The following is a 21,454-nucleotide window of genomic DNA, read 5'->3' as shown; positions in this document are numbered from 1 at the left end:
TCGAAAAATCGCCAGCCCTATTCACTGGCCTAGATGGTTTTGGGGGCTTTCCGAAATGGTGCTGTGGGCGTCGTAGTTCCACACGGTTCAAAAGTTATGGGGTTTTCAAGATTTGACCCGTTTCAAATTGAAGAAAAAAAATAAAAAGGGGTGCAACACGAGGACTTCCCGGGAGGTCACCCATCCTAGTACTACTCTCGCCCAAGCACGCTTAACTGCGGAGTTCTGATGGGATCCGGTGCATTAGTGCTGGTATGATCGCACCCGTTAGTACATGACTCGCAATTCCATATATCCTTTTAATCCGAGAATACGAGTAGATTTGCGTGTGGCCCACCTAAGTTTTTTTTTTTTTGTAATTTTTCCATGCATCAAAATGTATGGATATTGATATAGGAAACTGCAAAAAACACCCGGAAACAGCGTATCGCATCTCAATCACGGCCCGAAACATTCGACAGCCTGTTTGAGGCTCTAAACGGCAGAATTTGGGGTCGAAAAATCGCCAGCCCTATTCACTGGCCTAGATGGTTTTGGGGGCTTTCCGAAATGGTGCTGTGGGCGTCGTAGTTCCACACGGTTCAAAAGTTATGGGGTTTTCAAGATTTGACCCGTTTCAAATTGAAGAAAAAAAATAAAAAAGGGGTGCAACACGAGGACTTCCCGGGAGGTCACCCATCCTAGTACTACTCTCGCCCAAGCACGCTTAACTGCGGAGTTCTGATGGGATCCGGTGCATTAGTGCTGGTATGATCGCACCCGTTAGTACATGACTCGCAATTCCATATATCCTTTTAATCCGAGAATACGAGTAGATTTGCGTGTGGCCCACCTAAGTTTTTTTTTTTTTTGTAATTTTTCCATGCATCAAAATGTATGGATATTGATATAGGAAACTGCAAAAAACACCCGGAAACAGCGTATCGCATCTCAATCACGGCCCGAAACATTCGACAGCCTGTTTGAGGCTCTAAACGGCAGAATTTGGGGTCGAAAAATCGCCAGCCCTATTCACTGGCCTAGATGGTTTTGGGGGCTTTCCGAAATGGTGCTGTGGGCGTCGTAGTTCCACACGGTTCAAAAGTTATGGGGTTTTCAAGATTTGACCCGTTTCAAATTGAAGAAAAAAAAATAAAAAAGGGGTGCAACACGAGGACTTCCCGGGAGGTCACCCATCCTAGTACTACTCTCGCCCAAGCACGCTTAACTGCGGAGTTCTGATGGGATCCGGTGCATTAGTGCTGGTATGATCGCACCCGTTAGTACATGACTCGCAATTCCATATATCCTTTTAATCCGAGAATACGAGTAGATTTGCGTGTGGCCCACCTAAGTTTTTTTTTTTTTTGTAATTTTTCCATGCATCAAAATGTATGGATATTGATATAGGAAACTGCAAAAAACACCCGGAAACAGCGTATCGCATCTCAATCACGGCCCGAAACATTCGACAGCCTGTTTGAGGCTCTAAACGGCAGAATTTGGGGTCGAAAAATCGCCAGCCCTATTCACTGGCCTAGATGGTTTTGGGGGCTTTCCGAAATGGTGCTGTGGGCGTCGTAGTTCCACACGGTTCAAAAGTTATGGGGTTTTCAAGATTTGACCCGTTTCAAATTGAAGAAAAAAAATAAAAAAGGGGTGCAACACGAGGACTTCCCGGGAGGTCACCCATCCTAGTACTACTCTCGCCCAAGCACGCTTAACTGCGGAGTTCTGATGGGATCCGGTGCATTAGTGCTGGTATGATCGCACCCGTTAGTACATGACTCGCAATTCCATATATCCTTTTAATCCGAGAATACGAGTAGATTTGCGTGTGGCCCACCTAAGTTTTTTTTTTTTTGTAATTTTTCCATGCATCAAAATGTATGGATATTGATATAGGAAACTGCAAAAAACACCCGGAAACAGCGTATCGCATCTCAATCACGGCCCGAAACATTCGACAGCCTGTTTGAGGCTCTAAACGGCAGAATTTGGGGTCGAAAAATCGCCAGCCCTATTCACTGGCCTAGATGGTTTTGGGGGCTTTCCGAAATGGTGCTGTGGGCGTCGTAGTTCCACACGGTTCAAAAGTTATGGGGTTTTCAAGATTTGACCCGTTTCAAATTGAAGAAAAAAAAATAAAAAAGGGGTGCAACACGAGGACTTCCCGGGAGGTCACCCATCCTAGTACTACTCTCGCCCAAGCACGCTTAACTGCGGAGTTCTGATGGGATCCGGTGCATTAGTGCTGGTATGATCGCACCCGTTAGTACATGACTCGCAATTCCATATATCCTTTTAATCCGAGAATACGAGTAGATTTGCGTGTGGCCCACCTAAGTTTTTTTTTTTTGTAATTTTTCCATGCATCAAAATGTATGGATATTGATATAGGAAACTGCAAAAAACACCCGGAAACAGCGTATCGCATCTCAATCACGGCCCGAAACATTCGACAGCCTGTTTGAGGCTCTAAACGGCAGAATTTGGGGTCGAAAAATCGCCAGCCCTATTCACTGGCCTAGATGGTTTTGGGGGCTTTCCGAAATGGTGCTGTGGGCGTCGTAGTTCCACACGGTTCAAAAGTTATGGGGTTTTCAAGATTTGACCCGTTTCAAATTGAAGAAAAAAAAATAAAAAAGGGGTGCAACACGAGGACTTCCCGGGAGGTCACCCATCCTAGTACTACTCTCGCCCAAGCACGCTTAACTGCGGAGTTCTGATGGGATCCGGTGCATTAGTGCTGGTATGATCGCACCCGTTAGTACATGACTCGCAATTCCATATATCCTTTTAATCCGAGAATACGAGTAGATTTGCGTGTGGCCCACCTAAGTTTTTTTTTTTTTTGTAATTTTTCCATGCATCAAAATGTATGGATATTGATATAGGAAACTGCAAAAAACACCCGGAAACAGCGTATCGCATCTCAATCACGGCCCGAAACATTCGACAGCCTGTTTGAGGCTCTAAACGGCAGAATTTGGGGTCGAAAAATCGCCAGCCCTATTCACTGGCCTAGATGGTTTTGGGGGCTTTCCGAAATGGTGCTGTGGGCGTCGTAGTTCCACACGGTTCAAAAGTTATGGGGTTTTCAAGATTTGACCCGTTTCAAATTGAAGAAAAAAAAATAAAAAAGGGGTGCAACACGAGGACTTCCCGGGAGGTCACCCATCCTAGTACTACTCTCGCCCAAGCACGCTTAACTGCGGAGTTCTGATGGGATCCGGTGCATTAGTGCTGGTATGATCGCACCCGTTAGTACATGACTCGCAATTCCATATATCCTTTTAATCCGAGAATACGAGTAGATTTGCGTGTGGCCCACCTAAGTTTTTTTTTTTTTGTAATTTTTCCATGCATCAAAATGTATGGATATTGATATAGGAAACTGCAAAAAACACCCGGAAACAGCGTATCGCATCTCAATCACGGCCCGAAACATTCGACAGCCTGTTTGAGGCTCTAAACGGCAGAATTTGGGGTCGAAAAATCGCCAGCCCTATTCACTGGCCTAGATGGTTTTGGGGGCTTTCCGAAATGGTGCTGTGGGCGTCGTAGTTCCACACGGTTCAAAAGTTATGGGGTTTTCAAGATTTGACCCGTTTCAAATTGAAGAAAAAAAATAAAAAAGGGGTGCAACACGAGGACTTCCCGGGAGGTCACCCATCCTAGTACTACTCTCGCCCAAGCACGCTTAACTGCGGAGTTCTGATGGGATCCGGTGCATTAGTGCTGGTATGATCGCACCCGTTAGTACATGACTCGCAATTCCATATATCCTTTTAATCCGAGAATACGAGTAGATTTGCGTGTGGCCCACCTAAGTTTTTTTTTTTTTTGTAATTTTTCCATGCATCAAAATGTATGGATATTGATATAGGAAACTGCAAAAAACACCCGGAAACAGCGTATCGCATCTCAATCACGGCCCGAAACATTCGACAGCCTGTTTGAGGCTCTAAACGGCAGAATTTGGGGTCGAAAAATCGCCAGCCCTATTCACTGGCCTAGATGGTTTTGGGGGCTTTCCGAAATGGTGCTGTGGGCGTCGTAGTTCCACACGGTTCAAAAGTTATGGGGTTTTCAAGATTTGACCCGTTTCAAATTGAAGAAAAAAAAATAAAAAGGGGTGCAACACGAGGACTTCCCGGGAGGTCACCCATCCTAGTACTACTCTCGCCCAAGCACGCTTAACTGCGGAGTTCTGATGGGATCCGGTGCATTAGTGCTGGTATGATCGCACCCGTTAGTACATGACTCGCAATTCCATATATCCTTTTAATCCGAGAATACGAGTAGATTTGCGTGTGGCCCACCTAAGTTTTTTTTTTTTTGTAATTTTTCCATGCATCAAAATGTATGGATATTGATATAGGAAACTGCAAAAAACACCCGGAAACAGCGTATCGCATCTCAATCACGGCCCGAAACATTCGACAGCCTGTTTGAGGCTCTAAACGGCAGAATTTGGGGTCGAAAAATCGCCAGCCCTATTCACTGGCCTAGATGGTTTTGGGGGCTTTCCGAAATGGTGCTGTGGGCGTCGTAGTTCCACACGGTTCAAAAGTTATGGGGTTTTCAAGATTTGACCCGTTTCAAATTGAAGAAAAAAAAATAAAAAAGGGGTGCAACACGAGGACTTCCCGGGAGGTCACCCATCCTAGTACTACTCTCGCCCAAGCACGCTTAACTGCGGAGTTCTGATGGGATCCGGTGCATTAGTGCTGGTATGATCGCACCCGTTAGTACATGACTCGCAATTCCATATATCCTTTTAATCCGAGAATACGAGTAGATTTGCGTGTGGCCCACCTAAGTTTTTTTTTTTTTGTAATTTTTCCATGCATCAAAATGTATGGATATTGATATAGGAAACTGCAAAAAACACCCGGAAACAGCGTATCGCATCTCAATCACGGCCCGAAACATTCGACAGCCTGTTTGAGGCTCTAAACGGCAGAATTTGGGGTCGAAAAATCGCCAGCCCTATTCACTGGCCTAGATGGTTTTGGGGGCTTTCCGAAATGGTGCTGTGGGCGTCGTAGTTCCACACGGTTCAAAAGTTATGGGGTTTTCAAGATTTGACCCGTTTCAAATTGAAGAAAAAAAATAAAAAAGGGGTGCAACACGAGGACTTCCCGGGAGGTCACCCATCCTAGTACTACTCTCGCCCAAGCACGCTTAACTGCGGAGTTCTGATGGGATCCGGTGCATTAGTGCTGGTATGATCGCACCCGTTAGTACATGACTCGCAATTCCATATATCCTTTTAATCCGAGAATACGAGTAGATTTGCGTGTGGCCCACCTAAGTTTTTTTTTTTTTTTGTAATTTTTCCATGCATCAAAATGTATGGATATTGATATAGGAAACTGCAAAAAACACCCGGAAACAGCGTATCGCATCTCAATCACGGCCCGAAACATTCGACAGCCTGTTTGAGGCTCTAAACGGCAGAATTTGGGGTCGAAAAATCGCCAGCCCTATTCACTGGCCTAGATGGTTTTGGGGGCTTTCCGAAATGGTGCTGTGGGCGTCGTAGTTCCACACGGTTCAAAAGTTATGGGGTTTTCAAGATTTGACCCGTTTCAAATTGAAGAAAAAAAATAAAAAAGGGGTGCAACACGAGGACTTCCCGGGAGGTCACCCATCCTAGTACTACTCTCGCCCAAGCACGCTTAACTGCGGAGTTCTGATGGGATCCGGTGCATTAGTGCTGGTATGATCGCACCCGTTAGTACATGACTCGCAATTCCATATATCCTTTTAATCCGAGAATACGAGTAGATTTGCGTGTGGCCCACCTAAGTTTTTTTTTTTTTTGTAATTTTTCCATGCATCAAAATGTATGGATATTGATATAGGAAACTGCAAAAAACACCCGGAAACAGCGTATCGCATCTCAATCACGGCCCGAAACATTCGACAGCCTGTTTGAGGCTCTAAACGGCAGAATTTGGGGTCGAAAAATCGCCAGCCCTATTCACTGGCCTAGATGGTTTTGGGGGCTTTCCGAAATGGTGCTGTGGGCGTCGTAGTTCCACACGGTTCAAAAGTTATGGGGTTTTCAAGATTTGACCCGTTTCAAATTGAAGAAAAAAAAAAAAAAGGGGTGCAACACGAGGACTTCCCGGGAGGTCACCCATCCTAGTACTACTCTCGCCCAAGCACGCTTAACTGCGGAGTTCTGATGGGATCCGGTGCATTAGTGCTGGTATGATCGCACCCGTTAGTACATGACTCGCAATTCCATATATCCTTTTAATCCGAGAATACGAGTAGATTTGCGTGTGGCCCACCTAAGTTTTTTTTTTTTTTGTAATTTTTCCATGCATCAAAATGTATGGATATTGATATAGGAAACTGCAAAAAACACCCGGAAACAGCGTATCGCATCTCAATCACGGCCCGAAACATTCGACAGCCTGTTTGAGGCTCTAAACGGCAGAATTTGGGGTCGAAAAATCGCCAGCCCTATTCACTGGCCTAGATGGTTTTGGGGGCTTTCCGAAATGGTGCTGTGGGCGTCGTAGTTCCACACGGTTCAAAAGTTATGGGGTTTTCAAGATTTGACCCGTTTCAAATTGAAGAAAAAAAAATAAAAAAGGGGTGCAACACGAGGACTTCCCGGGAGGTCACCCATCCTAGTACTACTCTCGCCCAAGCACGCTTAACTGCGGAGTTCTGATGGGATCCGGTGCATTAGTGCTGGTATGATCGCACCCGTTAGTACATGACTCGCAATTCCATATATCCTTTTAATCCGAGAATACGAGTAGATTTGCGTGTGGCCCACCTAAGTTTTTTTTTTTTGTAATTTTTCCATGCATCAAAATGTATGGATATTGATATAGGAAACTGCAAAAAACACCCGGAAACAGCGTATCGCATCTCAATCACGGCCCGAAACATTCGACAGCCTGTTTGAGGCTCTAAACGGCAGAATTTGGGGTCGAAAAATCGCCAGCCCTATTCACTGGCCTAGATGGTTTTGGGGGCTTTCCGAAATGGTGCTGTGGGCGTCGTAGTTCCACACGGTTCAAAAGTTATGGGGTTTTCAAGATTTGACCCGTTTCAAATTGAAGAAAAAAAATAAAAAAGGGGTGCAACACGAGGACTTCCCGGGAGGTCACCCATCCTAGTACTACTCTCGCCCAAGCACGCTTAACTGCGGAGTTCTGATGGGATCCGGTGCATTAGTGCTGGTATGATCGCACCCGTTAGTACATGACTCGCAATTCCATATATCCTTTTAATCCGAGAATACGAGTAGATTTGCGTGTGGCCCACCTAAGTTTTTTTTTTTTTTGTAATTTTTCCATGCATCAAAATGTATGGATATTGATATAGGAAACTGCAAAAAACACCCGGAAACAGCGTATCGCATCTCAATCACGGCCCGAAACATTCGACAGCCTGTTTGAGGCTCTAAACGGCAGAATTTGGGGTCGAAAAATCGCCAGCCCTATTCACTGGCCTAGATGGTTTTGGGGGCTTTCCGAAATGGTGCTGTGGGCGTCGTAGTTCCACACGGTTCAAAAGTTATGGGGTTTTCAAGATTTGACCCGTTTCAAATTGAAGAAAAAAAATAAAAAAGGGGTGCAACACGAGGACTTCCCGGGAGGTCACCCATCCTAGTACTACTCTCGCCCAAGCACGCTTAACTGCGGAGTTCTGATGGGATCCGGTGCATTAGTGCTGGTATGATCGCACCCGTTAGTACATGACTCGCAATTCCATATATCCTTTTAATCCGAGAATACGAGTAGATTTGCGTGTGGCCCACCTAAGTTTTTTTTTTTTTTGTAATTTTTCCATGCATCAAAATGTATGGATATTGATATAGGAAACTGCAAAAAACACCCGGAAACAGCGTATCGCATCTCAATCACGGCCCGAAACATTCGACAGCCTGTTTGAGGCTCTAAACGGCAGAATTTGGGGTCGAAAAATCGCCAGCCCTATTCACTGGCCTAGATGGTTTTGGGGGCTTTCCGAAATGGTGCTGTGGGCGTCGTAGTTCCACACGGTTCAAAAGTTATGGGGTTTTCAAGATTTGACCCGTTTCAAATTGAAGAAAAAAAATAAAAAAGGGGTGCAACACGAGGACTTCCCGGGAGGTCACCCATCCTAGTACTACTCTCGCCCAAGCACGCTTAACTGCGGAGTTCTGATGGGATCCGGTGCATTAGTGCTGGTATGATCGCACCCGTTAGTACATGACTCGCAATTCCATATATCCTTTTAATCCGAGAATACGAGTAGATTTGCGTGTGGCCCACCTAAGTTTTTTTTTTTTTTGTAATTTTTCCATGCATCAAAATGTATGGATATTGATATAGGAAACTGCAAAAAACACCCGGAAACAGCGTATCGCATCTCAATCACGGCCCGAAACATTCGACAGCCTGTTTGAGGCTCTAAACGGCAGAATTTGGGGTCGAAAAATCGCCAGCCCTATTCACTGGCCTAGATGGTTTTGGGGGCTTTCCGAAATGGTGCTGTGGGCGTCGTAGTTCCACACGGTTCAAAAGTTATGGGGTTTTCAAGATTTGACACGTTTCAAATTGAAGAAAAAAAAATAAAAAAGGGGTGCAACACGAGGACTTCCCGGGAGGTCACCCATCCTAGTACTACTCTCGCCCAAGCACGCTTAACTGCGGAGTTCTGATGGGATCCGGTGCATTAGTGCTGGTATGATCGCACCCGTTAGTACATGACTCGCAATTCCATATATCCTTTTAATCCGAGAATACGAGTAGATTTGCGTGTGGCCCACCTAAGTTTTTTTTTTTTTTGTAATTTTTCCATGCATCAAAATGTATGGATATTGATATAGGAAACTGCAAAAAACACCCGGAAACAGCGTATCGCATCTCAATCACGGCCCGAAACATTCGACAGCCTGTTTGAGGCTCTAAACGGCAGAATTTGGGGTCGAAAAATCGCCAGCCCTATTCACTGGCCTAGATGGTTTTGGGGGCTTTCCGAAATGGTGCTGTGGGCGTCGTAGTTCCACACGGTTCAAAAGTTATGGGGTTTTCAAGATTTGACCCGTTTCAAATTGAAGAAAAAAAAAATAAAAAAGGGGTGCAACACGAGGACTTCCCGGGAGGTCACCCATCCTAGTACTACTCTCGCCCAAGCACGCTTAACTGCGGAGTTCTGATGGGATCCGGTGCATTAGTGCTGGTATGATCGCACCCGTTAGTACATGACTCGCAATTCCATATATCCTTTTAATCCGAGAATACGAGTAGATTTGCGTGTGGCCCACCTAAGTTTTTTTTTTTGTAATTTTTCCATGCATCAAAATGTATGGATATTGATATAGGAAACTGCAAAAAACACCCGGAAACAGCGTATCGCATCTCAATCACGGCCCGAAACATTCGACAGCCTGTTTGAGGCTCTAAACGGCAGAATTTGGGGTCGAAAAATCGCCAGCCCTATTCACTGGCCTAGATGGTTTTGGGGGCTTTCCGAAATGGTGCTGTGGGCGTCGTAGTTCCACACGGTTCAAAAGTTATGGGGTTTTCAAGATTTGACACGTTTCAAATTGAAGAAAAAAAATAAAAAAGGGGTGCAACACGAGGACTTCCCGGGAGGTCACCCATCCTAGTACTACTCTCGCCCAAGCACGCTTAACTGCGGAGTTCTGATGGGATCCGGTGCATTAGTGCTGGTATGATCGCACCCGTTAGTACATGACTCGCAATTCCATATATCCTTTTAATCCGAGAATACGAGTAGATTTGCGTGTGGCCCACCTAAGTTTTTTTTTTTTTGTAATTTTTCCATGCATCAAAATGTATGGATATTGATATAGGAAACTGCAAAAAACACCCGGAAACAGCGTATCGCATCTCAATCACGGCCCGAAACATTCGACAGCCTGTTTGAGGCTCTAAACGGCAGAATTTGGGGTCGAAAAATCGCCAGCCCTATTCACTGGCCTAGATGGTTTTGGGGGCTTTCCGAAATGGTGCTGTGGGCGTCGTAGTTCCACACGGTTCAAAAGTTATGGGGTTTTCAAGATTTGACACGTTTCAAATTGAAGAAAAAAAATAAAAAAGGGGTGCAACACGAGGACTTCCCGGGAGGTCACCCATCCTAGTACTACTCTCGCCCAAGCACGCTTAACTGCGGAGTTCTGATGGGATCCGGTGCATTAGTGCTGGTATGATCGCACCCGTTAGTACATGACTCGCAATTCCATATATCCTTTTAATCCGAGAATACGAGTAGATTTGCGTGTGGCCCACCTAAGTTTTTTTTTTTTTTGTAATTTTTCCATGCATCAAAATGTATGGATATTGATATAGGAAACTGCAAAAAACACCCGGAAACAGCGTATCGCATCTCAATCACGGCCCGAAACATTCGACAGCCTGTTTGAGGCTCTAAACGGCAGAATTTGGGGTCGAAAAATCGCCAGCCCTATTCACTGGCCTAGATGGTTTTGGGGGCTTTCCGAAATGGTGCTGTGGGCGTCGTAGTTCCACACGGTTCAAAAGTTATGGGGTTTTCAAGATTTGACACGTTTCAAATTGAAGAAAAAAAAATAAAAAAGGGGTGCAACACGAGGACTTCCCGGGAGGTCACCCATCCTAGTACTACTCTCGCCCAAGCACGCTTAACTGCGGAGTTCTGATGGGATCCGGTGCATTAGTGCTGGTATGATCGCACCCGTTAGTACATGACTCGCAATTCCATATATCCTTTTAATCCGAGAATACGAGTAGATTTGCGTGTGGCCCACCTAAGTTTTTTTTTTTTTGTAATTTTTCCATGCATCAAAATGTATGGATATTGATATAGGAAACTGCAAAAAACACCCGGAAACAGCGTATCGCATCTCAATCACGGCCCGAAACATTCGACAGCCTGTTTGAGGCTCTAAACGGCAGAATTTGGGGTCGAAAAATCGCCAGCCCTATTCACTGGCCTAGATGGTTTTGGGGGCTTTCCGAAATGGTGCTGTGGGCGTCGTAGTTCCACACGGTTCAAAAGTTATGGGGTTTTCAAGATTTGACCCGTTTCAAATTGAAGAAAAAAAAATAAAAAAGGGGTGCAACACGAGGACTTCCCGGGAGGTCACCCATCCTAGTACTACTCTCGCCCAAGCACGCTTAACTGCGGAGTTCTGATGGGATCCGGTGCATTAGTGCTGGTATGATCGCACCCGTTAGTACATGACTCGCAATTCCATATATCCTTTTAATCCGAGAATACGAGTAGATTTGCGTGTGGCCCACCTAAGTTTTTTTTTTTTTTGTAATTTTTCCATGCATCAAAATGTATGGATATTGATATAGGAAACTGCAAAAAACACCCGGAAACAGCGTATCGCATCTCAATCACGGCCCGAAACATTCGACAGCCTGTTTGAGGCTCTAAACGGCAGAATTTGGGGTCGAAAAATCGCCAGCCCTATTCACTGGCCTAGATGGTTTTGGGGGCTTTCCGAAATGGTGCTGTGGGCGTCGTAGTTCCACACGGTTCAAAAGTTATGGGGTTTTCAAGATTTGACACGTTTCAAATTGAAGAAAAAAAAATAAAAAGGGGTGCAACACGAGGACTTCCCGGGAGGTCACCCATCCTAGTACTACTCTCGCCCAAGCACGCTTAACTGCGGAGTTCTGATGGGATCCGGTGCATTAGTGCTGGTATGATCGCACCCGTTAGTACATGACTCGCAATTCCATATATCCTTTTAATCCGAGAATACGAGTAGATTTGCGTGTGGCCCACCTAAGTTTTTTTTTTTGTAATTTTTCCATGCATCAAAATGTATGGATATTGATATAGGAAACTGCAAAAAACACCCGGAAACAGCGTATCGCATCTCAATCACGGCCCGAAACATTCGACAGCCTGTTTGAGGCTCTAAACGGCAGAATTTGGGGTCGAAAAATCGCCAGCCCTATTCACTGGCCTAGATGGTTTTGGGGGCTTTCCGAAATGGTGCTGTGGGCGTCGTAGTTCCACACGGTTCAAAAGTTATGGGGTTTTCAAGATTTGACACGTTTCAAATTGAAGAAAAAAAATAAAAAAGGGGTGCAACACGAGGACTTCCCGGGAGGTCACCCATCCTAGTACTACTCTCGCCCAAGCACGCTTAACTGCGGAGTTCTGATGGGATCCGGTGCATTAGTGCTGGTATGATCGCACCCGTTAGTACATGACTCGCAATTCCATATATCCTTTTAATCCGAGAATACGAGTAGATTTGCGTGTGGCCCACCTAAGTTTTTTTTTTTTTGTAATTTTTCCATGCATCAAAATGTATGGATATTGATATAGGAAACTGCAAAAAACACCCGGAAACAGCGTATCGCATCTCAATCACGGCCCGAAACATTCGACAGCCTGTTTGAGGCTCTAAACGGCAGAATTTGGGGTCGAAAAATCGCCAGCCCTATTCACTGGCCTAGATGGTTTTGGGGGCTTTCCGAAATGGTGCTGTGGGCGTCGTAGTTCCACACGGTTCAAAAGTTATGGGGTTTTCAAGATTTGACCGTTTCAAATTGAAGAAAAAAAATAAAAAAGGGGTGCAACACGAGGACTTCCCGGGAGGTCACCCATCCTAGTACTACTCTCGCCCAAGCACGCTTAACTGCGGAGTTCTGATGGGATCCGGTGCATTAGTGCTGGTATGATCGCACCCGTTAGTACATGACTCGCAATTCCATATATCCTTTTAATCCGAGAATACGAGTAGATTTGCGTGTGGCCCACCTAAGTTTTTTTTTTTTGTAATTTTTCCATGCATCAAAATGTATGGATATTGATATAGGAAACTGCAAAAAACACCCGGAAACAGCGTATCGCATCTCAATCACGGCCCGAAACATTCGACAGCCTGTTTGAGGCTCTAAACGGCAGAATTTGGGGTCGAAAAATCGCCAGCCCTATTCACTGGCCTAGATGGTTTTGGGGGCTTTCCGAAATGGTGCTGTGGGCGTCGTAGTTCCACACGGTTCAAAAGTTATGGGGTTTTCAAGATTTGACCCGTTTCAAATTGAAGAAAAAAAATAAAAAAGGGGTGCAACACGAGGACTTCCCGGGAGGTCACCCATCCTAGTACTACTCTCGCCCAAGCACGCTTAACTGCGGAGTTCTGATGGGATCCGGTGCATTAGTGCTGGTATGATCGCACCCGTTAGTACATGACTCGCAATTCCATATATCCTTTTAATCCGAGAATACGAGTAGATTTGCGTGTGGCCCACCTAAGTTTTTTTTTTTTTTGTAATTTTTCCATGCATCAAAATGTATGGATATTGATATAGGAAACTGCAAAAAACACCCGGAAACAGCGTATCGCATCTCAATCACGGCCCGAAACATTCGACAGCCTGTTTGAGGCTCTAAACGGCAGAATTTGGGGTCGAAAAATCGCCAGCCCTATTCACTGGCCTAGATGGTTTTGGGGGCTTTCCGAAATGGTGCTGTGGGCGTCGTAGTTCCACACGGTTCAAAAGTTATGGGGTTTTCAAGATTTGACCCGTTTCAAATTGAAGAAAAAAAAATAAAAAAGGGGTGCAACACGAGGACTTCCCGGGAGGTCACCCATCCTAGTACTACTCTCGCCCAAGCACGCTTAACTGCGGAGTTCTGATGGGATCCGGTGCATTAGTGCTGGTATGATCGCACCCGTTAGTACATGACTCGCAATTCCATATATCCTTTTAATCCGAGAATACGAGTAGATTTGCGTGTGGCCCACCTAAGTTTTTTTTTTTTTTGTAATTTTTCCATGCATCAAAATGTATGGATATTGATATAGGAAACTGCAAAAAACACCCGGAAACAGCGTATCGCATCTCAATCACGGCCCGAAACATTCGACAGCCTGTTTGAGGCTCTAAACGGCAGAATTTGGGGTCGAAAAATCGCCAGCCCTATTCACTGGCCTAGATGGTTTTGGGGGCTTTCCGAAATGGTGCTGTGGGCGTCGTAGTTCCACACGGTTCAAAAGTTATGGGGTTTTCAAGATTTGACCCGTTTCAAATTGAAGAAAAAAAATAAAAAAGGGGTGCAACACGAGGACTTCCCGGGAGGTCACCCATCCTAGTACTACTCTCGCCCAAGCACGCTTAACTGCGGAGTTCTGATGGGATCCGGTGCATTAGTGCTGGTATGATCGCACCCGTTAGTACATGACTCGCAATTCCATATATCCTTTTAATCCGAGAATACGAGTAGATTTGCGTGTGGCCCACCTAAGTTTTTTTTTTTTTGTAATTTTTCCATGCATCAAAATGTATGGATATTGATATAGGAAACTGCAAAAAACACCCGGAAACAGCGTATCGCATCTCAATCACGGCCCGAAACATTCGACAGCCTGTTTGAGGCTCTAAACGGCAGAATTTGGGGTCGAAAAATCGCCAGCCCTATTCACTGGCCTAGATGGTTTTGGGGGCTTTCCGAAATGGTGCTGTGGGCGTCGTAGTTCCACACGGTTCAAAAGTTATGGGGTTTTCAAGATTTGACCCGTTTCAAATTGAAGAAAAAAAATAATAAAAGGGGTGCAACACGAGGACTTCCCGGGAGGTCACCCATCCTAGTACTACTCTCGCCCAAGCACGCTTAACTGCGGAGTTCTGATGGGATCCGGTGCATTAGTGCTGGTATGATCGCACCCGTTAGTACATGACTCGCAATTCCATATATCCTTTTAATCCGAGAATACGAGTAGATTTGCGTGTGGCCCACCTAAGTTTTTTTTTTTTTTGTAATTTTTCCATGCATCAAAATGTATGGATATTGATATAGGAAACTGCAAAAAACACCCGGAAACAGCGTATCGCATCTCAATCACGGCCCGAAACATTCGACAGCCTGTTTGAGGCTCTAAACGGCAGAATTTGGGGTCGAAAAATCGCCAGCCCTATTCACTGGCCTAGATGGTTTTGGGGGCTTTCCGAAATGGTGCTGTGGGCGTCGTAGTTCCACACGGTTCAAAAGTTATGGGGTTTTCAAGATTTGACACGTTTCAAATTGAAGAAAAAAAATAAAAAAGGGGTGCAACACGAGGACTTCCCGGGAGGTCACCCATCCTAGTACTACTCTCGCCCAAGCACGCTTAACTGCGGAGTTCTGATGGGATCCGGTGCATTAGTGCTGGTATGATCGCACCCGTTAGTACATGACTCGCAATTCCATATATCCTTTTAATCCGAGAATACGAGTAGATTTGCGTGTGGCCCACCTAAGTTTTTTTTTTTTTGTAATTTTTCCATGCATCAAAATGTATGGATATTGATATAGGAAACTGCAAAAAACACCCGGAAACAGCGTATCGCATCTCAATCACGGCCCGAAACATTCGACAGCCTGTTTGAGGCTCTAAACGGCAGAATTTGGGGTCGAAAAATCGCCAGCCCTATTCACTGGCCTAGATGGTTTTTGGGGCTTTCCGAAATGGTGCTGTGGGCGTCGTAGTTCCACACGGTTCAAAAGTTATGGGGTTTTCAAGATTTGACACGTTTCAAATTGAAGAAAAAAAAAATAAAAAGGGGTGCAACACGAGGACTTCCCGGGAGGTCACCCATCCTAGTACTACTCTCGCCCAAGCACGCTTAACTGCGGAGTTCTGATGGGATCCGGTGCATTAGTGCTGGTATGATCGCACCCGTTAGTACATGACTCGCAATTCCATATATCCTTTTAATCCGAGAATACGAGTAGATTTGCGTGTGGCCCACCTAAGTTTTTTTTTTTTTTGTAATTTTTCCATGCATCAAAATGTATGGATATTGATATAGGAAACTGCAAAAAACACCCGGAAACAGCGTATCGCATCTCAATCACGGCCCGAAACATTCGACAGCCTGTTTGAGGCTCTAAACGGCAGAATTTGGGGTCGAAAAATCGCCAGCCCTATTCACTGGCCTAGATGGTTTTGGGGGCTTTCCGAAATGGTGCTGTGGGCGTCGTAGTTCCACACGGTTCAAAAGTTATGGGGTTTTCAAGATTTGACACGTTTCAAATTGAAGAAAAAAAAATAAAAAAGGGGTGCAACACGAGGACTTCCCGGGAGGTCACCCATCCTAGTACTACTCTCGCCCAAGCACGCTTAACTGCGGAGTTCTGATGGGATCCGGTGCATTAGTGCTGGTATGATCGCACCCGTTAGTACATGACTCGCAATTCCATATATCCTTTTAATCCGAGAATACGAGTAGATTTGCGTGTGGCCCACCTAAGTTTTTTTTTTTTTTGTAATTTTTCCATGCATCAAAATGTATGGATATTGATATAGGAAACTGCAAAAAACACCCGGAAACAGCGTATCGCATCTCAATCACGGCCCGAAACATTCGACAGCCTGTTTGAGGCTCTAAACGGCAGAATTTGGGGTCGAAAAATCGCCAGCCCTATTCACTGGCCTAGATGGTTTTGGGGGCTTTCCGAAATGGTGCTGTGGGCGTCGTAGTTCCACACGGTTCAAAAGTTATGGGGTTTTCAAGATTTGACCCGTTTCAAATTGAAGAAAAAAAATAAAAAAGGGGTGCAACACGAGGACTTCCCGGGAGGTCACCCATCCTAGTACTACTCGCCCAAGCACGCTTAACTGCGGAGTTCTGATGGGATCCGGTGCATTAGTGCTGGTATGATCGCACCCGTTAGTACATGACTCGCAATTCCATATATCCTTTTAATCCGAGAATACGAGTAGATTTGCGTGTGGCCCACCTAAGTTTTTTTTTTTTTGTAATTTTTCCATGCATCAAAATGTATGGATATTGATATAGGAAACTGCAAAAAACACCCGGAAACAGCGTATCGCATCTCAATCACGGCCCGAAACATTCGACAGCCTGTTTGAGGCTCTAAACGGCAGAATTTGGGGTCAAAAAATCGCCAGCCCTATTCACTGGCCTAGATGGTTTTGGGGGCTTTCCGAAATGGTGCTGTGGGCGTCGTAGTTCCACACGGTTCAAAAGTTATGGGGTTTTCAAGATTTGACACGTTTCAAATTGAAGAAAAAAAATAAAAAAGGGGTGCAACACGAGGACTTCCCGGGAGGTCACCCATCCTAGTACTACTCACGCCCAAGCACGCTTAACTGCGGAGTTCTGATGGGATCCGGTGCATTAGTGCTGGTATGATCGCACCCGTTAGTACATGACTCGCAATTCCATATATCCTTTTAATCCGAGAATACGAGTAGATTTGCGTGTGGCCCACCTAAGTTTTTTTTTTTTTGTAATTTTTCCATGCATCAAAATGTATGGATATTGATATAGGAAACTGCAAAAAACACCCGGAAACAGCGTATCGCATCTCAATCACGGCCCGAAACATTCGACAGCCTGTTTGAGGCTCTAAACGGCAGAATTTGGGGTCGAAAAATCGCCAGCCCTATTCACTGGCCTAGATGGTTTTGGGGGCTTTCCGAAATGGTGCTGTGGGCGTCGTAGTTCCACACGGTTCAAAAGTTATGGGGTTTTCAAGATTTGACCGTTTCAAATTGAAGAAAAAAAAATAAAAAAGGGGTGCAACACGAGGACTTCCCGGGAGGTCACCCATCCTAGTACTACTCTCGCCCAAGCACGCTTAACTGCGGAGTTCTGATGGGATCCGGTGCATTAGTGCTGGTATGATCGCACCCGTTAGTACATGACTCGCAATTCCATATATCCTTTTAATCCGAGAATACGAGTAGATTTGCGTGTGGCCCACCTAAGTTTTTTTTTTTTGTAATTTTTCCATGCATCAAAATGTATGGATATTGATATAGGAAACTGCAAAAAACACCCGGAAACAGCGTATCGCATCTCAATCACGGCCCGAAACATTCGACAGCCTGTTTGAGGCTCTAAACGGCAGAATTTGGGGTCGAAAAATCGCCAGCCCTATTCACTGGCCTAGATGGTTTTGGGGGCTTTCCGAAATGGTGCTGTGGGCGTCGTAGTTCCACACGGTTCAAAAGTTATGGGTTTTCAAGATTTGACACGTTTCAAATTGAAGAAAAAAAATAAAAAAGGGGTGCAACACGAGGACTTCCCGGGAGGTCACCCATCCTAGTACTACTCACGCCCAAGCACGCTTAACTGCGGAGTTCTGATGGGATCCGGTGCATTAGTGCTGGTATGATCGCACCCGTTAGTACATGACTCGCAATTCCATATATCCTTTTAATCCGAGAATACGAGTAGATTTGCGTGTGGCCCACCTAAGTTTTTTTTTTTTTTGTAATTTTTCCATGCATCAAAATGTATGGATATTGATATAGGAAACTGCAAAAAACACCCGGAAACAGCGTATCGCATCTCAATCACGGCCCGAAACATTCGACAGCCTGTTTGAGGCTCTAAACGGCAGAATTTGGGGTCGAAAAATCGCCAGCCCTATTCACTGGCCTAGATGGTTTTGGGGGCTTTCCGAAATGGTGCTGTGGGCGTCGTAGTTCCACACGGTTCAAAAGTTATGGGGTTTTCAAGATTTGACACGTTTCAAATTGAAGAAAAAAAAAATAAAAAAGGGGTGCAACACGAGGACTTCCCGGGAGGTCACCCATCCTAGTACTACTCTCGCCCAAGCACGCTTAACTGCGGAGTTCTGATGGGATCCGGTGCATTAGTGCTGGTATGATCGCACCCGTTAGTACATGACTCGCAATTCCATATATCCTTTTTCCGAGAATACGAGTAGATTTGCGTGTGGCCCACCTAAGTTTTTTTTTTTGTAATTTTTCCATGCATCAAAATGTATGGATATTGATATAGGAAACTGCAAAAACACCCGGAAACAGCGTATCGCATCTCAATCACGGCCCGAAACATTCGACAGCCTGTTTGAGGCTCTAAACGGCAGAATTTGGGGTCGAAAAATCGCCAGCCCTATTCACTGGCCTAGATGGTTTTGGGGGCTTTCCGAAATGGGTGGTGGGCGTCGTAGTTCCACACGGTTCAAAAGTTATGGGGTTTTCAAGATTTGACACGTTTCAAATTGAAGAAAAAAAAATAAAAAGGGGGTGCAACACGAGGACTTCCCGGGAGGTCACCCATCCTAGTACTACTCTCGCCCAAGCACGCTTAACTGCGGAGTTCTGATGGGATCCGGTGCATTAGTGCTGGTATGATCGCACCCGTTAGTACATGACTCGCAATTCCATATATCCTTTTAATCCGAGAATACGAGTAGATTTGCGTGTGGCCCACCTAAGTTTTTTTTTTTTGTAATTTTTCCATGCATCAAAATGTATGGATATTGATATAGGAAACTGCAAAAAACACCCGGAAACAGCGTATCGCATCTCAATCACGGCCCGAAACATTCGACAGCCTGTTTGAGGCTCTAAACGGCAGAATTGGGGTCGAAAAATCGCCAGCCCTATTCACTGGCCTAGATGGTTTTGGGGGCTTTCCGAAATGGTGCTGTGGGCGTCGTAGTTCCACACGGTTCAAAAGTTATGGGGTTTCAAGATTTGACACGTTTCAAATTGAAGAAAAAAATATAAAAAGGGGTGCAACACGAGGACTTCCCGGGAGGTCACCCATCCTAGTACTACTCACGCCCAAGCACGCTTAACTGCGGAGTTCTGATGGGATCCGGTGCATTAGTGCTGGTATGATCGCACCCGTTAGTACATGACTCGCAATTCCATATATCCTTTTAATCCGAGAATACGAGTAGATTTGCGTGTGGCCCACCTAAGTTTTTTTTTTTTTTTTTGTAATTTCCATGCATCAAAATGTATGGATATTGATATAGGAAACTGCAAAAAACACCCGGAAACAGCGTATCGCATCTCAATCACGGCCCGAAACATTCGACAGCCTGTTTGAGGCTCTAAACGGCAGAATTTGGGGTCGAAAAATCGCCAGCCCTATTCACTGGCCTAGATGGTTTTGGGGGCTTTCCGAAATGGTGCTGTGGGCGTCGTAGTTCCACACGGTTCAAAAGTTATGGGGTTTTCAAGATTTGACACGTTTCAAATTGAAGAAAAAAAAATAAAAAGGGGTGCAACACGAGGACTTCCCGGGAGGTCACCCATCCTAGTACTACTCTCGCCCAAGCACGCTTAACTGCGGAGTTCTGATGGGATCCGGTGCATTAGTGCTGGTATGATCGCACCCGTTAGTACATGACTCGCAATTCCATATATCCTTTTAATCCGAGAATACGAGTAGATTTGCGTGTGGCCCACCTAAGTTTTTTTTTTTTTGTAATTTTCCATGCATCAAAATGTATGGATATTGATATAGGAAACTGCAAAAAACACCCGGAAACAGCGTATCGCATCTCAATCACGGCCCGAAACATTCGACAGCCTGTTTGAGGCTCTAAAGGCAGAATTTGGGGTCAAAAAATCGCCAGCCCTATTCACTGGCCTAGATGGTTTTGGGGGCTTTCCGAAATGGTTGCTGTGGGCGTCGTAGTTCCACACGGTTCAAAAGTTATGGGGTTTTCAAGATTTGACACGTTTCAAATTGAAAAAAAAATAAAAAAGGGGTGCAACACGAGGACTTCCCGGGAGGTCACCCATCCTAGTACTACTCACGCCCAAGCACGCTTAACTGCGGAGTTCTGATGGGATCCGGTGCATTAGTGCTGGTATGATCGCACCCGTTAGTACATGACTCGCAATTCCATATATCCTTTTAATCCGAGAATACGAGTAGATTTGCGTGTGGCCCACCTAAGTTTTTTTTTTTTTTGTAATTTTTCCATGCATCAAAATGTATGGATATTGATATAGGAAACTGCAAAAAACACCCGGAAACAGCGGTATCGCATCTCAATCACGGCCCGAAACATTCGACAGCCTGTTTGAGGCTCTAAACGGCAGAATTTGGGGTCGAAAAAATCGCCAGCCCTATTCACTGGCCTAGATGGTTTTGGGGGCTTTCCGAAATGGTGCTGTGGGCGTCGTAGTTCCACACGGTTCAAAAGTTATGGGGTTTTCAAGATTTGACACGTTTCAAATTGAAGAAAAAAAAATAAAAAAGGGGTGCAACACGAGGACTTCCCGGGAGGTCACCCATCCTAGTACTACTCACGCCCAAGCACGCTTAACTGCGGAGTTCTGATGGGATCCGGGTGCATTAGTGCTGGTATGATCGCACCCGTTAGTACATGACTCGCAATTCCATATATCCTTTTAATCCGAGAATACGAGTAGATTTGCGTGTGGCCCACCTAAGTTTTTTTTTTTTGTATTTTTTCCATGCATCAAAATGTATGGATATTGATATAGGAAACTGCAAAAAACACCGGAAACAGCGTATCGCATCTCAATCACGGGCCCGAAACATTCGACAGCCTGTTTGAGGCTCTAAACGGCAGAATTTGGGGTCGAAAAAATCGCCAGCCCTATTCACTGGCCTAGATGGTTTTGGGGGCTTTCCGAAATGGTGCTGTGGGCGTCGTAGTTCCACACGGTTCAAAAGTTATGGGGTTTTCAAGATTTGACACGTTTCAAATTGAAGAAAAAAAAATAAAAAAA

At 45.1% G+C, this 21,454-nt stretch overlaps 43 non-coding genes across 43 annotated transcripts; all 43 read right to left on the bottom strand.

Annotated features, from left to right (window-relative positions):
• Positions 1–147: 147 nt before the first annotated feature.
• On the bottom strand, positions 148–266 carry LOC130502976 (5S ribosomal RNA). The gene has a single exon (XR_008940573.1). It is a non-coding gene; the product is annotated as a 5S ribosomal RNA (ribosomal RNA).
• A 376-nt stretch (positions 267–642) lies between these two features.
• On the bottom strand, positions 643–761 carry LOC130502975 (5S ribosomal RNA). The gene has a single exon (XR_008940572.1). It is a non-coding gene; the product is annotated as a 5S ribosomal RNA (ribosomal RNA).
• Positions 762–1,139: 378 nt separating this feature from the next.
• LOC130502973 (5S ribosomal RNA) lies at positions 1,140–1,258 on the bottom strand. The gene has a single exon (XR_008940570.1). It is a non-coding gene; the product is annotated as a 5S ribosomal RNA (ribosomal RNA).
• A 377-nt stretch (positions 1,259–1,635) lies between these two features.
• On the bottom strand, positions 1,636–1,754 carry LOC130502972 (5S ribosomal RNA). Its single transcript, XR_008940569.1, has one exon. It is a non-coding gene; the product is annotated as a 5S ribosomal RNA (ribosomal RNA).
• Positions 1,755–2,131: 377 nt separating this feature from the next.
• On the bottom strand, positions 2,132–2,250 carry LOC130502970 (5S ribosomal RNA). The gene has a single exon (XR_008940568.1). It is a non-coding gene; the product is annotated as a 5S ribosomal RNA (ribosomal RNA).
• Positions 2,251–2,626: 376 nt separating this feature from the next.
• LOC130502969 (5S ribosomal RNA) lies at positions 2,627–2,745 on the bottom strand. The gene has a single exon (XR_008940567.1). It is a non-coding gene; the product is annotated as a 5S ribosomal RNA (ribosomal RNA).
• Positions 2,746–3,123: 378 nt separating this feature from the next.
• LOC130502968 (5S ribosomal RNA) lies at positions 3,124–3,242 on the bottom strand. The gene has a single exon (XR_008940566.1). It is a non-coding gene; the product is annotated as a 5S ribosomal RNA (ribosomal RNA).
• Positions 3,243–3,618: 376 nt separating this feature from the next.
• On the bottom strand, positions 3,619–3,737 carry LOC130502967 (5S ribosomal RNA). The gene has a single exon (XR_008940565.1). It is a non-coding gene; the product is annotated as a 5S ribosomal RNA (ribosomal RNA).
• Positions 3,738–4,114: 377 nt separating this feature from the next.
• LOC130502966 (5S ribosomal RNA) lies at positions 4,115–4,233 on the bottom strand. Its single transcript, XR_008940564.1, has one exon. It is a non-coding gene; the product is annotated as a 5S ribosomal RNA (ribosomal RNA).
• A 377-nt stretch (positions 4,234–4,610) lies between these two features.
• On the bottom strand, positions 4,611–4,729 carry LOC130502965 (5S ribosomal RNA). The gene has a single exon (XR_008940563.1). It is a non-coding gene; the product is annotated as a 5S ribosomal RNA (ribosomal RNA).
• A 376-nt stretch (positions 4,730–5,105) lies between these two features.
• On the bottom strand, positions 5,106–5,224 carry LOC130502964 (5S ribosomal RNA). Its single transcript, XR_008940562.1, has one exon. It is a non-coding gene; the product is annotated as a 5S ribosomal RNA (ribosomal RNA).
• A 378-nt stretch (positions 5,225–5,602) lies between these two features.
• Positions 5,603–5,721, bottom strand: LOC130502963 (5S ribosomal RNA). Its single transcript, XR_008940561.1, has one exon. It is a non-coding gene; the product is annotated as a 5S ribosomal RNA (ribosomal RNA).
• A 376-nt stretch (positions 5,722–6,097) lies between these two features.
• Positions 6,098–6,216, bottom strand: LOC130502961 (5S ribosomal RNA). The gene has a single exon (XR_008940559.1). It is a non-coding gene; the product is annotated as a 5S ribosomal RNA (ribosomal RNA).
• A 378-nt stretch (positions 6,217–6,594) lies between these two features.
• On the bottom strand, positions 6,595–6,713 carry LOC130502960 (5S ribosomal RNA). The gene has a single exon (XR_008940558.1). It is a non-coding gene; the product is annotated as a 5S ribosomal RNA (ribosomal RNA).
• Positions 6,714–7,088: 375 nt separating this feature from the next.
• On the bottom strand, positions 7,089–7,207 carry LOC130502959 (5S ribosomal RNA). Its single transcript, XR_008940557.1, has one exon. It is a non-coding gene; the product is annotated as a 5S ribosomal RNA (ribosomal RNA).
• A 377-nt stretch (positions 7,208–7,584) lies between these two features.
• Positions 7,585–7,703, bottom strand: LOC130502958 (5S ribosomal RNA). Its single transcript, XR_008940556.1, has one exon. It is a non-coding gene; the product is annotated as a 5S ribosomal RNA (ribosomal RNA).
• Positions 7,704–8,080: 377 nt separating this feature from the next.
• Positions 8,081–8,199, bottom strand: LOC130502957 (5S ribosomal RNA). The gene has a single exon (XR_008940555.1). It is a non-coding gene; the product is annotated as a 5S ribosomal RNA (ribosomal RNA).
• A 378-nt stretch (positions 8,200–8,577) lies between these two features.
• LOC130502956 (5S ribosomal RNA) lies at positions 8,578–8,696 on the bottom strand. The gene has a single exon (XR_008940554.1). It is a non-coding gene; the product is annotated as a 5S ribosomal RNA (ribosomal RNA).
• A 379-nt stretch (positions 8,697–9,075) lies between these two features.
• On the bottom strand, positions 9,076–9,194 carry LOC130502955 (5S ribosomal RNA). The gene has a single exon (XR_008940553.1). It is a non-coding gene; the product is annotated as a 5S ribosomal RNA (ribosomal RNA).
• Positions 9,195–9,568: 374 nt separating this feature from the next.
• LOC130502954 (5S ribosomal RNA) lies at positions 9,569–9,687 on the bottom strand. Its single transcript, XR_008940552.1, has one exon. It is a non-coding gene; the product is annotated as a 5S ribosomal RNA (ribosomal RNA).
• A 376-nt stretch (positions 9,688–10,063) lies between these two features.
• Positions 10,064–10,182, bottom strand: LOC130502953 (5S ribosomal RNA). Its single transcript, XR_008940551.1, has one exon. It is a non-coding gene; the product is annotated as a 5S ribosomal RNA (ribosomal RNA).
• Positions 10,183–10,560: 378 nt separating this feature from the next.
• On the bottom strand, positions 10,561–10,679 carry LOC130502952 (5S ribosomal RNA). The gene has a single exon (XR_008940550.1). It is a non-coding gene; the product is annotated as a 5S ribosomal RNA (ribosomal RNA).
• A 377-nt stretch (positions 10,680–11,056) lies between these two features.
• LOC130502950 (5S ribosomal RNA) lies at positions 11,057–11,175 on the bottom strand. The gene has a single exon (XR_008940547.1). It is a non-coding gene; the product is annotated as a 5S ribosomal RNA (ribosomal RNA).
• A 377-nt stretch (positions 11,176–11,552) lies between these two features.
• LOC130502949 (5S ribosomal RNA) lies at positions 11,553–11,671 on the bottom strand. Its single transcript, XR_008940546.1, has one exon. It is a non-coding gene; the product is annotated as a 5S ribosomal RNA (ribosomal RNA).
• Positions 11,672–12,045: 374 nt separating this feature from the next.
• On the bottom strand, positions 12,046–12,164 carry LOC130502948 (5S ribosomal RNA). Its single transcript, XR_008940545.1, has one exon. It is a non-coding gene; the product is annotated as a 5S ribosomal RNA (ribosomal RNA).
• A 375-nt stretch (positions 12,165–12,539) lies between these two features.
• LOC130502947 (5S ribosomal RNA) lies at positions 12,540–12,658 on the bottom strand. Its single transcript, XR_008940544.1, has one exon. It is a non-coding gene; the product is annotated as a 5S ribosomal RNA (ribosomal RNA).
• Positions 12,659–13,033: 375 nt separating this feature from the next.
• Positions 13,034–13,152, bottom strand: LOC130502946 (5S ribosomal RNA). The gene has a single exon (XR_008940543.1). It is a non-coding gene; the product is annotated as a 5S ribosomal RNA (ribosomal RNA).
• A 378-nt stretch (positions 13,153–13,530) lies between these two features.
• Positions 13,531–13,649, bottom strand: LOC130502945 (5S ribosomal RNA). The gene has a single exon (XR_008940541.1). It is a non-coding gene; the product is annotated as a 5S ribosomal RNA (ribosomal RNA).
• A 377-nt stretch (positions 13,650–14,026) lies between these two features.
• On the bottom strand, positions 14,027–14,145 carry LOC130502944 (5S ribosomal RNA). The gene has a single exon (XR_008940540.1). It is a non-coding gene; the product is annotated as a 5S ribosomal RNA (ribosomal RNA).
• Positions 14,146–14,522: 377 nt separating this feature from the next.
• Positions 14,523–14,641, bottom strand: LOC130502943 (5S ribosomal RNA). Its single transcript, XR_008940539.1, has one exon. It is a non-coding gene; the product is annotated as a 5S ribosomal RNA (ribosomal RNA).
• A 377-nt stretch (positions 14,642–15,018) lies between these two features.
• LOC130502942 (5S ribosomal RNA) lies at positions 15,019–15,137 on the bottom strand. The gene has a single exon (XR_008940538.1). It is a non-coding gene; the product is annotated as a 5S ribosomal RNA (ribosomal RNA).
• Positions 15,138–15,514: 377 nt separating this feature from the next.
• On the bottom strand, positions 15,515–15,633 carry LOC130502933 (5S ribosomal RNA). The gene has a single exon (XR_008940530.1). It is a non-coding gene; the product is annotated as a 5S ribosomal RNA (ribosomal RNA).
• A 378-nt stretch (positions 15,634–16,011) lies between these two features.
• On the bottom strand, positions 16,012–16,130 carry LOC130502985 (5S ribosomal RNA). The gene has a single exon (XR_008940582.1). It is a non-coding gene; the product is annotated as a 5S ribosomal RNA (ribosomal RNA).
• A 377-nt stretch (positions 16,131–16,507) lies between these two features.
• Positions 16,508–16,624, bottom strand: LOC130502941 (5S ribosomal RNA). Its single transcript, XR_008940537.1, has one exon. It is a non-coding gene; the product is annotated as a 5S ribosomal RNA (ribosomal RNA).
• Positions 16,625–17,000: 376 nt separating this feature from the next.
• LOC130502937 (5S ribosomal RNA) lies at positions 17,001–17,119 on the bottom strand. Its single transcript, XR_008940534.1, has one exon. It is a non-coding gene; the product is annotated as a 5S ribosomal RNA (ribosomal RNA).
• A 376-nt stretch (positions 17,120–17,495) lies between these two features.
• Positions 17,496–17,614, bottom strand: LOC130502974 (5S ribosomal RNA). The gene has a single exon (XR_008940571.1). It is a non-coding gene; the product is annotated as a 5S ribosomal RNA (ribosomal RNA).
• Positions 17,615–17,988: 374 nt separating this feature from the next.
• On the bottom strand, positions 17,989–18,107 carry LOC130502936 (5S ribosomal RNA). The gene has a single exon (XR_008940533.1). It is a non-coding gene; the product is annotated as a 5S ribosomal RNA (ribosomal RNA).
• Positions 18,108–18,486: 379 nt separating this feature from the next.
• LOC130502962 (5S ribosomal RNA) lies at positions 18,487–18,605 on the bottom strand. Its single transcript, XR_008940560.1, has one exon. It is a non-coding gene; the product is annotated as a 5S ribosomal RNA (ribosomal RNA).
• Positions 18,606–18,976: 371 nt separating this feature from the next.
• Positions 18,977–19,095, bottom strand: LOC130502951 (5S ribosomal RNA). The gene has a single exon (XR_008940549.1). It is a non-coding gene; the product is annotated as a 5S ribosomal RNA (ribosomal RNA).
• A 373-nt stretch (positions 19,096–19,468) lies between these two features.
• LOC130502935 (5S ribosomal RNA) lies at positions 19,469–19,587 on the bottom strand. Its single transcript, XR_008940532.1, has one exon. It is a non-coding gene; the product is annotated as a 5S ribosomal RNA (ribosomal RNA).
• Positions 19,588–19,965: 378 nt separating this feature from the next.
• On the bottom strand, positions 19,966–20,084 carry LOC130502927 (5S ribosomal RNA). Its single transcript, XR_008940524.1, has one exon. It is a non-coding gene; the product is annotated as a 5S ribosomal RNA (ribosomal RNA).
• Positions 20,085–20,457: 373 nt separating this feature from the next.
• LOC130502934 (5S ribosomal RNA) lies at positions 20,458–20,576 on the bottom strand. Its single transcript, XR_008940531.1, has one exon. It is a non-coding gene; the product is annotated as a 5S ribosomal RNA (ribosomal RNA).
• A 380-nt stretch (positions 20,577–20,956) lies between these two features.
• Positions 20,957–21,076, bottom strand: LOC130502938 (5S ribosomal RNA). Its single transcript, XR_008940535.1, has one exon. It is a non-coding gene; the product is annotated as a 5S ribosomal RNA (ribosomal RNA).
• Positions 21,077–21,454: the final 378 nt, after the last annotated feature.

This window comes from Raphanus sativus, unplaced genomic scaffold (genome assembly GCF_000801105.2).
Source record: "Raphanus sativus cultivar WK10039 unplaced genomic scaffold, ASM80110v3 Scaffold0750, whole genome shotgun sequence".
NCBI classification, from domain to species: domain Eukaryota; kingdom Viridiplantae; phylum Streptophyta; class Magnoliopsida; order Brassicales; family Brassicaceae; genus Raphanus; species Raphanus sativus.
Note: the sequence above shows the minus strand (reverse complement) of the source record. Positions and strands in the feature narration are given on the sequence as shown.